This window comes from Manihot esculenta, chromosome 6 (genome assembly GCF_001659605.2).
Source record: "Manihot esculenta cultivar AM560-2 chromosome 6, M.esculenta_v8, whole genome shotgun sequence".
Taxonomy (NCBI): Eukaryota; Viridiplantae; Streptophyta; class Magnoliopsida; order Malpighiales; family Euphorbiaceae; genus Manihot; species Manihot esculenta.
The window spans coordinates 12,596,084-12,615,734 of NC_035166.2; positions in this window are offsets into that span (position 1 = coordinate 12,596,084).

Genomic DNA, 19,651 nt, shown 5'->3' on the forward strand with positions numbered 1-19,651 from the left:
ATCCACCACGGTGTGGAAACTCTCCCTCTCGGCTGCATGGATCAAAGAGGAATACCTGGAATGCAGTTTCATAGCATACCTCCTGGCCTTTTTCTGTTCCGTATCATAGGCCTGTCCTGCATACCGCAGCAACTCCAGAAACCTGTCAGTAAACTCATCAATACTCATATCCTCTGTCTGCTTGAGCTGCTCAAACTCTATCATCTTTAGCTCTTTCGAACTATCTGGAAATGCCCATCCGGCAAACTCATTAGCAAACTCCTCCCAAGACATGTCATCCAACCTAGGGTCCACATAGACGCCAAACCATTCCTTCGCCTTCTTACATTTTAAAGTGAACCCTGCCATCTGAATGGCTCTGGTATCATCTGCCCCTAGCTCATCTGCTATCATCTTGACTGCTTTAATGTACTCAAACGGATCATCTCCTGATTGATACTTAGGAGCATCTAACTTTAGGTAATCAGTCATCTTTACCTTGCTCCTCACAGATGGGCCAGGTTGAGGTGTTTGGATAACTGGGGCTTCTGGTTGTACCACTGGTGGTGGTGGGGGAGGTGCAGAACTTTCTGGTGTAGAGTATGCTGGACTGGGGTAAAAAGGCGAGGGTGGATACATGGGATATGATGGATATGGGGGGTAATACGGTGGATAAGGCATATATGTGGGATATGGGTGAAAACTCGGATAATCCGATGTACCTCCCATCGAATATCCTGGGCCCTGTGGGTAGGGCTGATAGTGGGGTGGATAACCATACCCCGAGGCCTGACCGCCTCCCTGTGATGATCCCACATCCTCCTCCATAGTGCCAACACCTAACCCTCCATCCCTTCTTGGATCCACATCCATCTCTTCCCTTGTATCACTAGATCTTCTTCTCTGTTCTGTCTCCCTCCTGCTTTCATCAAAAGACCTTCTAGGGTCCCTTGATGATCTTTCTCTGCCTGCCCTTTGGGACATAGCTCTTGGCAAAGCAGGGGGACGCCCTTCCATACCCTCATTCTCGGGCGGAGCTCCAGTCAATCTAGCGGATCGACGGGTGCCTCTCATCTTAGCTTCTGAAAACATAACATAAACTTTAGCATCATAGGATCCATGTAACAACATGAACCCGCAACTCATTAAATCATGGCATAACACATCAAGACAGGACTCAACATCCTATCCTAGTGGACATGATCTTCCTATTGTGCTTGCCCTCTAAAACAACCTCTTTCCGATGGGAGATATCTCTAATCCCTGAGCATCTTAGCTCAGCACACCGTACTCTAGAGGCCCTATGCTCTGATACCAATCTGTAACAGCCCGCTTACCGGACCATTACCGGCACTAGGATCCAGATCGGCTTAAGGCCGCCGGGACCCGTAGTAAGCCTACTGTCAACTCTGTGTACCTGATAAATCCCATACATGATCAAACTTAAGCTTAAAACTGTTACTTACTCTTTTCTCCTTTTTTTCTGTACCACTGAAACTTTTCTCATCAACTAAGCCTGGACTATGCATGCTCTGTCTGTATGCACTCGAAGAGTGATACCTGCTATGGTACCATACAGTAACTACAGAGATAGAGATACTACCATGCACCAAGCCTAGCTCTCATAACAACATTATCTCAAACATATATAACATAAAAGGATCATGTATAAAGGAATAACAAGCACTAGGGCCAAGCACAATTCTATAACTCAGTACATAACGTACTATTACATCATTTCTCTACATTACATAAACTCTGTACTGTACATCATTATCATGTCCACTACTCTATACTATTACATATGCCTTTTACCCTTGCTATCTCTTTCTCTTTCTCTTCTCTGAGGCCCTGTAAAATGGGGTTAGGGAGAGGGATGAGCTGCTAAAGCCCAGTGAGCGGAATCTATAAAAACATCACATTTAAAACATGCTATCATATGATGCATCACTGCACAAACATTTCACATCTCGGATTGGACATGATCTCAAAACTCCCTCTGTCAGTGCCCGGCCCCCAAAGGAGCTCACACAGGTCTTTCACTAACTACTCATGGTGCCCGACCCTATAAGGGCTCACACAGGACTCATCCAAGGTAAATGCCCGGCCCCAAAGGAGCTCACACAGGTCATACAAGAATGACAGACTTATGGGCTATTGAGATCGCCTCGGTCCAATCCACATATACAAGTAATAATGCAATGCATCAACTTGGTGTATACTAATGCAAAACATCCTACATAAACATGGCATTAATGATGCATGAATCATGCTAAAACAGTTCTTAACTTTCAAAATAAAGTTCTGTTCCACTCACCTCTGTCAACTGCTGAGCAGTCTCTGTAACTCTAACTCTGTGGGCCTCCTTGGTCTCTCGGGTCCGTACCTACACAGGTGGACTCAAATGAGGACCAAACTTACTTAAACATAACTCTTACTATCTCCCCAAAATCCCTCTAAAACATCATAGGCATGCATGGAAAAATGGGCAAAAGAAGGCTGGACTGGGCACTTTCGGCGGCTGGTTCGGCGGCCGAAACCTCCCTCCAGAGACGAAACTCATGCATGTTCGGCGGCACCTTCGGCGGCCGAAAGTCTCATCCAGAGACGAAACTCATGCACTTTCGGCGGCCGAACTCCCTCTTTCGGCGGCCGAAAGTCTCTTTCTCACCCAAAAGCCTAGCTTTCGGGGGCAAGGTTTGGCAGCCGAAACTGCCTCCACAAGGGGTTCGGCGGCCGAACCTTGCTTCGGCGGCCGAACCTGGATTCTCCAGAAAGGCAGAATCCGAGCACAACTCATGCTCTCAGCCTCCAAACTCCTAGCAAACACCCATAACATGCATACCAACACTTCTCAACTAACATATAACATAACTCATGCATATAGAGGCCTAAAAACTAGTTCAAGCCCCAAAAACCACAACAAAACGCATATGAGCAACATATGCTCAAACTCATGCTTATACTCCAAAACATGCCATAAACCTCTCCAAAACTTCTAAAACTTGCTTTAAACATAAGGGGAGGTGAGGATCCATGCTTACCTCTTGCAGAACTAGAGGATTGATGATCCAAGCTTGGAGATGGGGAAAAACTCAATCAAACTCTCCAAGTGCTCAACTTTGCTTCTTTTTGCTCAAAACTCTAAAACAAAGCTCAAATCAAGTTAAAACATGCAAGATTTGAGGAAAACATGAGAAATCACACCAAGGAGAGCTTGAACCTACCTTTGACCCAAAAACAGAGTGTTTAACACTCAAGTCTCGGGCAAAAGGGGCTTTTGTAGTGGCCAACCGACCCTTCCTTCGGCGGCCTAACGTGCATGCGAAACCATGCAACTTTCGGCGGCCGAACTTCACCTTCGGCGGCCGAACCTGGCTTTTGTCTCCTTGGCCTTTTCAATTCAAAACTCAATTTTCTTAACTCAAAACATGCAAACATGATAAAAAAACACTTAAAATACATCTTAAAAACCTTTCTTATACCCTTAGGGCAAGCTCCGACATCCACGAATCCCGACTTCCAACGGAAAATCCGCCGGAACGTAGGAATTCCGATACCGGGGACTAGCCGGGCAGTACACTCAAGGTCTATAGAACTAACCTCAGATGATGGGCATGCTCCTCTGTATTCCTGGAATACACTAAGATATCATCTATGATGACAATAACAAAGTGATCCAGGTACTGGCTAAACACTCTGTTCATGAGATCCATGAATGCTGCAGGGGCGTTGGTTAACCCGAACGGCATCACAAGAAACTCATAGTGCCCATATCTGGTCCTGAATGCTGTCTTCGGTACATCCTCTTCTCTTATCCTCAGCTGATGATACCACAATCTCAGATCTATTTTGGAGAAACAACCTGCTCCTGCTAACTGGTCGAATAGATCGTCGATCCTTGGCAATGGGTACTTGTTCTTAGTAGTGACCTTGTTCAACTGCCTGTAGTCAATACAAAGTCTGAGAGATCCATCCTTCTTTCTCACAAATAGCACTGGAGCACCTCAAGGTGAGGTACTCGGTCGGATGAAACCCCAATCTACCAGCTCTTGCAACTGCTCTTTCAACTCTTTCAATTCTGCTGGTGCCATCCTGTAGGGAGGGATAGAGATCGGTCTAGTTCTAGGCATCAATTCAATTTCGAACTCTATTTCCTTGGCAGGTGGTAAACCTGGCAGTTCGTCTGGGAAAACGTCTAAGAACTCTCTGACCACTGGCACTGAGGCGGGCTCTCTGACATGACTATCCAGCTTTCTCACATGAGCTAGAAAATCCTGACAACCCCTCCTGAGGAGCCTACGAGCCTGTAGGGCTGATATCAAACCTCTAGGTATATCCCTCCTGTCTCCTCTGAAGACAACCTCTGACCCATCCTGACATCTGAACCTGACTACCTTGTCTTTGCAATCCAAGGTAGCACCATGGGTAGATAGTCAATCCATCCCTAGAATGACGTCAAAATCTGTCAAATCTAGAACCACAAGGTCGGCGGACAGGCATCTTCCCTCCATAAAAATTGGACTACACTGGCAGACTGACTCTGCCACTGACGGGTCACACTTGGGTCCACTGACCCATAGGGGACACTCTAACCCAGAGACCATCAATCCTAACCTCTCGACGGCCCTCGGAGCAATGAAAGAATGAGATGCACCAGGGTCCATTAATGCATACACATCAAAACAACCAATGATGAGATTACCTAACACCACGGTGTTGGATGTGTTTGCCTCCTGCTGAGTCATGGTGAAGATCCGTGCTGGAGCTGACAGGCCCTCACCCCTGAAACCCGCTGAAGAAAAGGCTGCCCCTCTTCCTCTGCCTCTGCCACTAGCCTGAGTCGCGGCTGGAGCTACTGGTTGAGCCACACTACCAGAGGCTGTCTGCTGAGACTGTGCCACAAAAGCTGCCCTAGGACACTCCCGTGCCATGTGTCCCTCCTGCCCACATCTGAAGCAGGTTGTCGTCCCAACCAGACATACTCCTTTGTGCGGCTTTCCACACTTCTTGCATACTGCATTATCTACACTTGAGCTCGAACCACCTCCTAATCCCAGACCTGACTTGATCTTGCTCCAGAACTTGTTCTTCTTTGGCTTCCTGGTGGTGTTGCCCCACCTCTTACTGCTTGAACTCAAAGAAGAAGGGTCTAACGTTCCCCCACCTGGGGTCTTGGAACCAGAAGGCTGTGCCACTGACTGCTTGACTTTCCCTTCGATGATAGCACTAGCCTCCATCCTCCGAGCCATATCCACTATGGCATGGAAACTCTCCCTCTCTGCTGACTGAATCAAGGAGGAATACCTGGAATGGAGCTCCATGATATACCTCCTTGACTTTTTCTGATCTGTATCCAGATTTTACCCGGCAAACGGCAACAGCTCCAAAAACCTGTCTGTGAACTCATCCACACTCATCTCATCCGTCTGCCTCAGCTGCTCGAACTCAATCATCTTCAATTCTCTTGAACTGTCAGGGAAAGCCCATCCTGCAAACTCATTTGCAAACTCCTCCCATGATAGGCTGCCCAACCTCTGGTTCACATAGTTCTTAAACCACTATCGGGCCTTCTTGCATTTTAGTGTGAACCCAGCCATCTGAATGGCTTTACTGTCATCAGCTCCTATCTCATCTGTAATTGTCTTGACCCTCTCAAGGTACACAAATGGGTCATCACCGGTTTCAAACTGGGGAGCACCCAGCTTCATGTAATCGGTCATCTTGACCTTGCTCCCCCAGATGAGCTAGGTTTAGGCATTTGGGTTTTTGGGACAGTAGGTGCTGCTGGTGGTGGAGGAGGTGCAGCATCCCCTTGGGTAGGGTTTGCTGTACCTGGATGGTAGGGTGGGGGTGGATACATAGGGTACTGTGGGTACGGTGGGTAGAAAGGTGGGTATGGCATCTGAGAGTGATAAGGGTTAAAACTGGGGTAATCCGATGTACCTCCCATCGAATACCCGGGATTATGTGAAAAGGGTGGGTAGTAAGGTGGCTGAACAAATCCCGAGGCCTGAGTACCTCCTTGGGACTCTCCCATTCCCTCTTCCGACATACTTACTCCGAGACTGCCATCCCTCCTCTGATCCACATCCATCTGATCCCCCACATCCTCTGACATATCCCCTTGCACTGTTCACCTCACTGATCTGCTTCTACCCAGATCCAAAGACCTTCTAGGGTCTCTTACTACTCTTTCTCTGCTAGACCTACTTGACATTGCCCTAGGCAATGCAGGAGGACGGGCATCAGTGCCCTCGTCTTGGGGTGGTACTCCAGTCAATCGTGCTGATCGACGAGTTCCTTTCATCCTGTTTTCTAAAAAACAGCATACATCACATAGAACATTAGCATCAAATGGTTCATGTGCAAACACATGAACCCGCATCACATATCAAAGCATAACATTAATGCACATGCATAAAATCATGGCATTTCACATCATCATTCAAGACAGGACTCTCCATCCTATCCTAGTGGACATGATTTTTCCTATTGTGCTTGACCTTCTATAACCTCTATGAGCCTGACACTCTAGGTCCGACCATATGAACCTAGGGCTCTAATACCAATCTATAACGACCCGAAAATCGGACCGCTACCGGCGCTAGGATCCAGATCGGCTTAAGGCCGCCGAGACCCGTAGCAAGCCAAACATTCATCCTGTGAACCTGTTTAATCCCATACATGATCAACAACATACATAAAAATTTTGAACCTTTCTTTCCATTCAATCACCAAACTCAACCTGTGCATGCACTATTCATAAACATAAACATTAACCCCACCTTGGAGTCCTCATCAATGCTCCAATGGGGTGACATAATATAAATTAAGTTTGGTTTACAATAATCATCATTAAACATTAAGATCATGTACTAGAAAGGGATTAACATAATACTATGGTCAAGCACAACTCTAAACTTCCATAAGCATCAATACATAACATTTCAATACTTTACTTTTACATTACAACATATTCATGTCCACATCTAGCTATTACATAACATAACTCTACTCCTGCTGACCTCCTGGTCTACCCTGTACCTGCAAACCTAGGGGTTAAGGGAGAGGGGTGAGCTATAAAGCCCAGTGAGCAGAATAAATAAACATTCACTTTAAATTTCATGCTTTCATGAGATGCAACACATCACAAACAGTTCACATCAAGGATGGTATTGTCACCAATAGTCCTCTACATTCCAAGATGCCGGGACGTAGAATGGGTCAATCGGTCTTTCTCTTAAACATAATATATCATAACATTCCAACGTGCCGGGACGTAGAATGGGTCAACCATTCTTTCTCTTACATAGTGCCGGGACGTAGAATGGGTCAACCGGACTTCCATACCATACCATACCGTATCATATTACATCGTATCATATTGAGGACTAAGGATCATCCAACATCCATCCACATCATCATCAAATTATGCAATGCAACATATTCGTGAATTCTAATACAAACATCCTAGAATATCACATGGCATTCGTGATGCATGAACATGCTCAAATCTATATTTATTTGCTGTAAAACATAAGTGTTTATTCCACTCACCTCTGGCTGAAGCTCTAATGACTCTAAAGCGACTGACTCACTGCTGGGGTCCTCGGTTCCTCGGGTCTGAACCTACATAGGTGGACTCAAATGAGGGACCTAACATACATAAATATGACTTTAAAATACTCCCCAAAAATCCCCTAAAACACCTTAAAACAATCACATAAATCATGCAAAGGAGGGCTGAATAGGGCACTTTCGGCGGCAGGTTCGGCGGCCGAAAGGCCCTCCAGAGCCGAAAGTCATGCACCTTCAGCGGCACTTTCGGCGGCCGAAGGTTCCCTCCAGAGACGAAACTCATGCATGTTCGGCGGCACCTTCGGCAGCCGAAAGTCCCTTCCAGAGCCGAAAGTCCACTTTCGGGGGCAGGGTTCGACAGCCAAAAGTTGGCCTCCACAGGCAGGTTCGGCGGCCGAAAGAGCCTTCGGCTGCCGAACCTGAGTTCTTCCCAAAGGGCAGAAACTCAGCTCAACATGCATAAACGCCTCCCAACTCATTCAATCATGCATTTTCCTATTCTACAACATGCATACTCAAGCATACAAGCTCCTAGGGGTTTCAAACTATCCTAAACCCCTACTACAACACATCAAACATGCATAACCAACATACATTGCTCATAAACACACAGTAAACCCATAAACTCCACATAAACCTACACATGTATTTTTACCCCAAGAAACTTCATAAAACTTACTTAAAACATTAAAGGAACTATGGATCTGCTCTTACCTCTTGAAGAATGAGAGGAGAGACGATCCAACTTGGAGATGGGAGAGATCTCAACTCTTTGGTCTCCAAGCTTCCAAAACTCACTCTTTTGATCAAATATCTTCAAATCAACATAAAGCTTGTTAAAACATGAAAGATCAAAGGAAAAACATCTAAAATGAACCATGGGAGAGCAAGAACTCACCGTGGCCGAAAATAGGGAGAAAACTCGCCCGTTTCGGCCATGGAGCTCTTATATAGGGGCTGGCAGACCACCTTTCGGCAGCCTAAAGTGACTCCAAAACTCATGCAAGTTCGGCGGCCGAACATTTGAAACTTTCGGAAGCCTAACTTGCCCCCCTAAACCATCTCACGTTCGGCGGCCGAACTTGAGATTCGGCGGCCGAACCTGAAAATGTCTCCTTGGTCTTTTTCTTTTAAAACTCAATTTACTTTTTGCTTAAAACCATCAAATACATTAAAACATTTAAAAAAAACATGATTTTACCCTTCTAGAAGTTTTCGACATCTGAGATTCCACTGGACGGTAGGAATTCCGATACCGGAGTCTAACCGGGTATTACAGCCCGAATGGCTTGGCAGATTCTCGCCTTGTGACTTGGCATGAGATACCTTATCATGTGGAACTGACATTCGGATGGCCTTGTAGCCTTTCATTAGGGCTAACGCCCGGATGGCCTTGTGGCCTTTTATTGGGGCTAACGCCTGGATGGCCTGACTGATTCCCGTCTTATGGCCTTTATTCTTGTCCCCACGCTTTCATCCATCTGACGTTTTTTATTTTCCTATAAAAAAAAAGTTTTGAAGAATGCATCCTATTTTTATAACATTTTCATAAATTACTAACATTATTATAAGGATAAAATAAAAGAATCGCATTGTCTGACTTGATTAATTTTAAAACTCAGAGTTTGACTCAGGAACTGAACATTTGTGAAATTCTCCTTATTTTCACTCCTATCAAAACTCGATCCTCCTTATTAGCCTCTTGATCTCGTCTTTCAACTGCCAGCACTCCTCCATTGTGTGTTTATGGTCTTCATAAAAACGACAATCTTGGTTTTATCTCACCTTTCAGCTTTCTTAGGATTGAGTTTAGGAGGTCATCTAACTTTCTTGTCATTTTTCCTGATCCACACTAAAATATGTGTCCATGAGTCATTCAGTAGTGTGTAATTCTTATACTTACCTTCATCATTCCTTCCACAGGAGACTGGGTAACACTTGTAGTCTCCTTCACATCTTTGCCTCTCTGGCTTTTGTTCTTACTTTTGGCTCGTCCTTTGATCCTTTTCCTGTCGTTCCTGATACTTTTGAGCAGCTTGTACCCACTTCTAGCCAGTATCCTTTGAAACATCATCTGATAGCTCCTCTTTTATGGACTTTTCCTTCCCTTTGGACTGCGTCTAGATTGCCCCTGTCTGAGTCCTTGTGGTATCTACGGGGATTTCCTCCCTTCCCTTGGGAGCCATGAGTGATGCCTCTTCTTGAACTTTATATTGCTCGAAAATAACTTGCAATCTTCGGACGTACTGGAGTATTTGTTCAATGCTCATATTATTGGAATTTCCTTCATTGACCATAGGAGGTGTGTTTTCTCTATTGCCAAGAGTAGAAGAAATAATAGCCTCCTCATCAGTAGCAACCTTAGCAGCAGCTTGTGAGTTATCTGCCATTTCGAGAGATAAAAAAGAGATTTCTTTTTAATAGAGAAGGAATAAGAGACCGGTTTTAACCTAAATGAATAGAAAGAATTCAATGGACTTCCCGATAACAGAACCAAATAATGTTGCTGAAACTAAAATGATGATGTGCCCGGAATGGAGTTGTGTTGTGATTGATTAATCCTGCAAGACAGAAAAAGTGAGGTGGTGGATGCCCACAGCAGCCACTCTGATGCTCAAGTCAATATATTAGAGAAAATGGTGAATGAGGAATTTGAGAGTATTTGTACAAAAGAATTGTGTACTTTTACCTCTATGTGATCGCATATAGATTTATTAAATTCTTATTACGTATCTTGTATAATGTAGCATCACACACTAAATGCATAATGACTATGAGAAAAATAATAACTATCAAATTATCAATATGCTTTAATGATACACGAAATACTTCTCATAATATTATGTATCATGTGCATAAAATAACATATGAAAAGCCCATGCATTCAGTATATGATTTTACTTAAATTTCAATTGAAGTAAATTATAATTTATTTTTTATTTTATCTCATTTAAAAAGTTAAAAAGATTATTTATTTTATTTTAAAATTTTAAGCTGTATATATATCTTAGAGTATATATGATTTATTTAAAAAAATTAAAGATATTAAAGATTTATTTAGTTATTTTAATGGTTGAATGGTTTATTTAAATAAAAAAATAAAAATGTATTTGACTTTTGATTAATATTTTAATATCTGAAATAACCCTTTTCCCAATAATTTATGCAAAGTACAATAAACCATATTAGTAAAGACAAAAAGGCGGAGACTGCTAAAAACTTTTTAAGCAATTTATGAGGCAGCTAAGCCATAAAGACATTTTCTTTGAAAGTCACATGGCAAACATTTGAAATGGATTAACTTGCCTTATAATATATTGATATATAATATAATAATTTATTTAGATTATTTATAATTTATACCACCTTTATTTATGTAACTTGAAACTTAATAAAAAAAAATTATTAATTCAAAATTCAGCATGAAAACATAAAAATAATAAAATAATTTATATAAAAAGTAATATAAAAATAATATATCTATTTATATTATCTATACTTCTATACTATATAAAATGTATATTATATATATATATATAATTTGTGAAGAAGGGAAAATAATAGGATTTTTATAAATGCATTATATTTTGTAATTATAATTTATTTTTTTATTTGATTGGTTAAAAAAATAATATAAATATTTATTATTATTTTAAAATCTTTAATTTGATTGATTAGATAGATTTCTATTAAAATTCAAATAAGTTAAAAGAAATAGATTTATATTTAAATGTAAATTCTTCAAAAATTCCTTAAATACTTAAATTATATTTAATTAAAATCTTGTTATAATGAGAAATAAATTTTTAAAAAATAAATAATAAATTATTAATTTTTAAAAAATTTCATCCTTAAAAATAGTAGCAATTTAGCTACAAAATTTAAATATATCCCATCATAAAATTCAACAATAATATATTTGTCTTAAATACAAATAAATTAATAGTTAACAATTTTTTAAAATATAGTTGGTGGCTAATATTATAAAAAATTAGTTTAATAAAAAAATACCTTATACTAATTAATGCGGTTGAAAATGGAGTTGTATTGTAATTAGCAAAACTGTAAGAAAGACAATGTGAGATAGTGGGTGTCTACGGCAGGCACTCTAAATTGGAGAATAGGGCGAATATATTGAATTGTTTATAATTTAAGTGTAGTTGTGTAATAGAATTGTGTACTTTTGTATTTGTGATCGTTCTCTTTTTATACTATAAGAAGATGGAGATAAATATAACATTTCTTCATAATCCGGCAATGATGAGGTCGATGGCTTGATAAGAGATCTCACCAGCTAATCGGTCGATGATATTATAGGCGTAACGGGGTCTGCGGGATTGTGTTTACTAACGGTAACTTTATGCTGAGACTTTACCTATCCAGAAGAGGTCGAGTTTTGATGATGAATCGGGTGTTAAAGTGTCTGGATCGTCATTTTCCTCGGGTAGTACCGCGCTTTCCATTTATCAGATCCTTACCACGTAGCCCTGTTTTGTGATGACAGCTTGTGGCTTTCTTTGGGCAATCATTGTGTAATATCAGAGATTCCTTCATCGGTCTTCGATTCTTCAAATTCGAAGATGATAGTTATTTTCATAATCTGGGGCACGTAGCCTTTTGAGATTGGTCTTTCCCTAATCACGCCGTTTTGCTTATCTAGCCCTTCAATTATGGTTGACCCAAAAACCGGACCGCTACCGGCGCTAGGATCCAGATCGACTTAAGGTCGCCGGGACCCGTAGCAAGCCTAGCATACAACCTGTCATACCTGATAATCCCATACATGATCAAACATTCACAAAAAAATTTAAACTTTATCATTCACCAAGCTTAACCTGTGCATGCATCATCCATAACATAAACCCCACACAAGAGCCCTCATCAAATGCTCTAGTGGGACATCATATCATACATCAAGCTTGGTCTAATATAAATCATCATTAAAACATTTTATACAGACCATGTATCAAAAGGGATTAACATAACATGAGGGCCAAGCACAATACTAAACCTCATAACATTTGTTACACAATACTTTACATTATATCATCTTTTATGTCCACAACTAACTATTACATACATGACACTTTTACTCTTGCTGACTTCCTAGTCTATCCTGAACCTGCAAACCTGGGGGTTGAGGGAAAGGAGTGAGCTACTAGAGCCCAGTGAGCAGAACATATAAAACAATTTATATAGAGATGCTATCATGAAATGCATCACATCACAAACAATTCACATCACGGATAGTTTTGTCACCAATAACCCTTTCTTACCTCTTTATCACAATAAATTGCCAGGACGCGTGGCATTGGCAGCCCTGGACTTTCTTACATGGTGCCAGGACGCGTGGCATGGGCAGCCCTGGACTTTCTTACACTGTGCCAGGACACGTGGTATGGGCAGCCTTGGACTTTCTTACATACTGAGGGCTAATGGGTCATCCACAATCCATCCACATCAACAACAATTAATGCAATGCATCATATTCGTGAATTCTAATGCAAACAACCTAGTATATATCATGGCATTCGTAATGCATGGATCATGCTAAAAAGAATTTCATTGCTTTGAAAATAATAGGAATTATGTTCTACTCACCTCTGGCAGACTCTGAAAAGACTCTGAAGCAGCTATCTCACTGCTGGGGTCCTCGGTTCCTCGGGTTCGAACCTACACAGGTGGACTCAAATGAGGGACCAAACATATACCAACATGACTCTAAACATCTCCCCAAAAAAACCCCCTAAAACATCATAAAACAATCATAGAAAACATGCAAAGGAAGGTTGAACAGGGCACTTTCGGTGGCAGGTTTGGCGGCCGAAAGTCCCTCCAGAGCCGAAAGTCACTCCAGAGCCGAAAGTCAGGCAAGTTCGGCGGCACCTTCGGCGGCCGAAACTCCCATCCAGAGCCGAAAGTCCAACTTTCGGGGGCAAAGTTCGGCAGCCAAAGCATGCCTCCAAAGGCAGGTTCGACGGCCGAACGTGGCTTCGGCAGCCGAACCTGAGTTCTTCCCGAATGACAGAACTCAGCCTCTCATACACATTCAGCCAACCAAACCTTTTCAACACACAACCGGCTATTCTAAAACATGCATAAACACTTCCACAAGCATATAGGGGTCTCAAACTAGCCTAAACCCCAACAAACATCAATACATTTAGCATACATTACATGCATTTCATCTTTTAACCAACTTAAACCCTAACATTTACAACTACTCTAAACATGCATTAAAACTCTCTAAAACCCCTCAAAACTTTCATAAAACATAAAAGAAGGGTAGGATCTCCACTTACCTCTTGAAGATCGAGAGGAGAGGCGATCCAAACTCGGAGATGTGGAGGAAATGAGCTCCGGGGTCTCCAAGCTTCAAAACATTGATTTTGAACTTAAAAACTTCAAAACAGGATGAAATCTTGTCAAAAGCTTGAAAGATTTGAAGGAAAACATCAAAACTAACCATGGAAGGGTTTGGACTCACCTCTGCCCGAAAATGGAGGAGAAAACTCGAACATTTTTGGACATGTGGCCTTTTATAGGTGGCTGGCCAGACCACCTTCGGGGGCCAAAGGTGTCTCCAAAACTTCACCATGTTCGGCGGCCGAACCTGGATTTCCTTCCTTGGTTCTTTTCTTTCAAAACTCAATTTCTTTCTTACTTAAAACCTCAAAACACATGAAAACATTTTAGAAAAACATAATTTTACCCTTCTAGAGAGTTCCGACATCCGAGAAATTCTGAATTCCAACGGAGATTCCGCCGGAAGGTAAGAATTTCGATGCCGGGGTCTAGCCAGGTATTACATTCTCCCCCCCCTTAAGAATATTCGTCCCCGAATGTTCAACAACTATTACATGTAAGGAAAGAACATAAACACATAAAACACATAGAGCAAAAACACTAACCTTAAAAGAGATGAGAGTATTGCTGGAGCATAGACTCCCGTGTCTCCCAGGTACACTCTTCTATGTTGTGGTGATTCCAAAGGACTTCCACCATCGGGATTTCCTTGTTCCTCAACTTTCTGACCTGCGTGTCTAGGATCCGCACTGGCTGCTCAACATAGGTGAGATCTCCTAGGATTTCCACATCAGGCTCACTAAGAACCTTGGTCGGATCTGACACGAACTTCCGTAACATGGAAACATGGAAAACAGGATGGATTCTTTCCATTGAAGCAGGTAGGTCAAGCTTGGACGATACATTCCCAATCTTTTGCAAGATTTCAAAGGGTCCGATGTACCGTGGAGCTAACTTACCCTTCTTCCCAAAGCGAATCACCCCTTTCATGGGAGACACCTTGAGCAACACCAAATCTCCCTCCTGAAACTCTACTTGCTTCCTGCGGACATCTGCATAACTCTTTTGCCTGCTCACAGTAGTTTTGATCCTTTCTCTGATAATGGGCACTACTCTACTGGTGATCTCAACTAGCTCAGGTCCTGCCAAGGCCCTTTCTCTAACTTCTTCCCAGCAGACAGGTGACCTGCACATCCTTCCATACAAAGCTTCATAAGGGGCCATCCCTATGCTAGCATGATAGCTGTTATTGTAGGCAAACTCCACCAAGGGTAGATGCTGCCTCCAAGAACCGCCAAAATCTAGCACACACATTCTAAGCATGTCTTCAATTGTCTAGATGGTCCTCTCTGACTGTCCATCAGTCTGAGGATGGAAAACAGTGCTAAAATCCAACCTGGTACCCATAGCATTCTGCAGACTCCGCCAAAACCTGGAGGTGAATTGGGGTCCTCTATCAGACACTATTGAAATAGGAGCCCCATACAACCTGACCACTTCATCAACAAATACATGCGCTAATTTGTCCACAGAGTAGCCACTCCTGACAGGGATGAAGTGAGCAGATTTGGTCAATCTGTCCACAATCACCCATATGGAGTCTAATCTGTTGGACGTTGCCGGTAACCCCACCACAAAATCCATAGCTATATTCTCCCATTTCCACTCTGGAATCGGTAGTGGGTTAAGCATTCCAGCCGGCTTCTGATGTTCCAACTTCACCCTTTGACATATCTCGTAGGCGAACACGAACTGTGCCACTTCTCTTTTCATAGCTGGCCACCAATAAACTTTCTTTAGATCTTGATACATCTTGGTGGCTTCAGGGTGAACACTATATCTGGCATTATGAGCTTCCCTCACAATGTCTCCCTTCAAACTCACGTCATTTGGTACACATAATCTACTCCCATAGCGGAGGATCCCCTTGTTGTCGAATCTGAACTCTTCACTCTTGCTTGACTGAACAGTCCTGGCAATTTTCACTAACTCTGGGTCCTCATGTTGTTTCTGAGCCACCTGCTCCAGAAACACGGGTGTTACTCTCATCTGAGCTATCAAAGCACCTGTACCAGACAACTCCAACTGCAGCCCTTCGTCGATGAGCTTATAGAACTCCCTCACCACTGGTCTTCTCTCTGCTGTAATATGGGATAGACTGCCAAGTGACTTCCGGCTTAGGGCATCTGCCACAACATTTGCCTTACCCGGATGATACTGAATTTTGCAATTATAGTCACTAAGCAGTTCCACCCATCTTCTCTGCCTTAGGTTCAACTCTCTCTGACTCAAGATGTACTGCAAGCTTTTATGATCAGTGAAGATCTCACACTTTACCCCATAAAGGTAATGCCTCCACATCTTGAGTGCGAAGATCACAGCTGCCATCTCTAGGTCATGTGTAGGATAATTCAACTCATGCTTCTTCGGCTGCCTAGAAGCATAAGCAATTACCCTCTCATTTTGCATCAACACACAACCCAGTCCCACACGGGACGCATCACAAAACACTGTGAAGTCTTCGTTGCTGGTAGGCAGAGCTAACACTGGTGCTGATGTCAACCTTTTCTTCAGCTCTTCAAAATTCTCTTCACATTGGTCAGACCACACAAACCTCTGGTTCTTCTTGGTTAATCTGGTCATAGGAGCGGCAATTTTAGAGAAGTCCTGAACGAACCTCCTATAGTAACCTGCCAAACCCAGAAAGCTCTTAATCTCTGTAACTGTAGTGGGTCTGAGCCAGTTAGCTACAGCTTCTACCTTCTTAGAGTCCACTTCAATCCCGTTTTCTGATACAACATGCCCCAAGAATGAGATGCTCCTCAACTAGAATTCACACTTGGAGAACTTCGCATACAAGCCATGCTCCCTCAGGGTCTGCAAAACTAACCTCAGATGATGGGCATACTCCTCTGCGTTTCTGGAATACACTAAGATATCATCTACGAAGACAATAACAAAGTGATCTAGATACTGGCTAAACACTCTGTTCATGAGATCCATGAATGCTGTAGGGGCATTAATTAGCCCAAACGGCATTGCTAGGAACTCATAATGCCCATATCTGGTCCTAAAAGCCGTCTTCGGCACATGTTCTTCTCTTATTCTCAGCTGGTGGTACCCGGATCTCAGATCTATCTTGGAGAAACAACCCGCTCCTGCTAGCTGGTCAAATAGATTGTCGATCCTAGGTAGCGAATACTTATTCTTGGTAGTGACTTTGTTCAACTGCCTGTAGTCAATACAAAGTCTCAAGGATCCATCCTTCTTTCTTACAAACAGCACTGGAGCACCCTATGGTGAGGTACTCGATCGGATGAAACCCTTGTCTACCAACTCTTGTAACTGTTCCTTCAGCTCTTTCAACTCTGCTGGTGCTATCCTGCAGGGAGGGATAGAGATTGGTCTGGTTCCAGGTATCAATTCTATTTCAAACTCTATCTCCCTAGCAGGTGGTAGTCCTGGAAGCTCATCTGGGAAGATATCTGGAAACTCTCTGACCACGGGCACTGAGGCGGGCTCCCTAACCTGACTATCCAGCTCTCTCACATGAGCTAGAAACCCCTGACAACCTCTCCTGAGTAACCTACGAGCCTGTAGGGCTAACATCAGACCTCTAGGCGTACCCCTCTTATCTCCTCTGAAGACAACCTCTGACCCATCCTGACCTCTGAACCTGGCTACCTTGTCTCTGCTGTCCAAGGTAGCACCATGAGCAGATAGCCAATCCATCCCTAGAATGACCTCAAAATCCGTCAAGTCTAGAACCACAAGGTCGGCTGGAAGGCATCTACTCTCAACAAACACTGGGCTATACCGGCAGACTGACTCTGCCACTGATGGATCACACTTGGATCCACTGACCCAGAGGGGACACTCTAACCTAGAGACTATCAAACCCAACCTCTCAACAGCTCTCGGAGCAATAAAAGAATGAGATGCACCAGGGTCCATTAAAGCATACACATCTGAACAACCAATGATGAGATTACCTGACACCACGGTGTTGGATGTGTTCGCCTCCTACTGAGTCATAGTGAAGATCCGAGCTGGAGCTGTTGGACCTTCACCTCGGGAACCTACTGAAGAAATGGCTGCCCCTCTCCTTCTGCCTCTGCCACTGCCCTGAGTCATGGCTGGAGCTGCTGGCTGAGCCACACTACCAGAAGCTGTCTGCTGGGACGGTGCCATGAAAGGTGCTCTAGGACACTCCCATGCCATGTGTCCCTCTTGCCCACACCTAAAGCAGGCTGTTGTCCCCAACCGACACACCCCTTTATGCAGCTTCCCACACTTCATGCATTCTAAACCATCTGAACCTGAGCTCGAGCCACCACCGAGTCCCAAACCTAATTTCAAGCGATTCTAGAACTTGCTCTTATTGGTCTTGGATCTGCCCCATTTCTTATTGCCTGAAGCTGCTGTACTCAGAGAAGAGGGATCTAACTTTCCCCCGCCTGGGGTCTTGGAACCCGAGGACTGTGCCACTGACTGCTTGACTGTCCCCTGAATGATGGCACTAGCCTCCATCTTTCGTGCTGCATCCACAATAGTGTGGAAGCTCTCCCTCTCCGCCGCAAGAATTAGGGAGGAATAACTAGAGTGAAGCCTCATGGTATACCTCTTGGCCTTCTTCTGATCCGTATCATAAGTTTGCTCCACAAACGGCAACAGCTCTAAGAACTTATCTGTAAACTCATCCACACTCATCTCCTCAGTCTGCCTCAACTGTTCAAACTCAATTATCTTCAATTCCCTTGAGCTATCCGGGAATGCCCATCCTGCAAATTCATTAGCAAACTCCTCCCAGGTTAGACTGTCCAATCTCGGGTCCACATAGTTTTTAAACCACTCACGGGCCTTTTTGCATTTGAGTGTGAACCCCGCCATTTGAATGGCTCTACTATCATCTGCCCCTAACTCATCTGTAATCATCTTTACTGTCTTCAAGTACTCAAATGGATCATCTCCCATCTTGAACTTAGGAGCATCCAGCTTCAAGTAGTCAGTCATCTTAACTCTGCTCCCTCCGGATGAGTTAGGTTTAGGTACTTGGACTTCAGGAGCTACAGATTCAGGGAGTGGTGGAGGAGATGCAACATTCCCTTGATTAGGGTTTGTTACATTTGGGTAGAAAGGTGAGGGTGGATACATTGGGTATTGGGGGTATGGTGGATAGAAAGGTGGGTAAGGCATGAAAGAGGGGTAAGGGTTAAAGCTGAGGTAATCCGATGTACCTCCCATCGTGTAATACCCGACTAGACTCCGGTATCGGAATTCCTACCGTCCGGTGGAATCTCAGGTGTCGGAGACCTCTAGAAGGGGTAAAACCATGTTTTCATAAAATGTTTTAATGAGTTTTATGTTTTTAATCAAGAAAGAAAATGAGTTTTTGCATGAAAATAATCTTGGAGGAAGACCCAGGTTCGGCCGCCGAACCTCAAGTTCGGCCGCCGAATATTCATGCGCTTCGGGAGGGCTTTAGGCCCCCGAAAGCATAAGTGAGGGAAGTCCAGGTTCGGCCGCCGAACATGGCATGCATGCGGAGGCACGTTCGGCCCCCGAATGTGGCCTGGCCAGCCACCTATAAAAGGGTCCCTTAGCCGAAATGGGTGAGCTTTTCTCCCCATTTTCGGCCAAGGTGAGCTCTCCGCCGCCCCTCACCGATTTCGAGTTTCTTCCTTCAGATCTTTCACGATTTTCACAAGTTTTCACTTTGTTTTGAAGATTTTCGAGTATAAAGCAAGTTTTGGAGCTTTGAGGTTTAAGAAACTCAATCCCTACC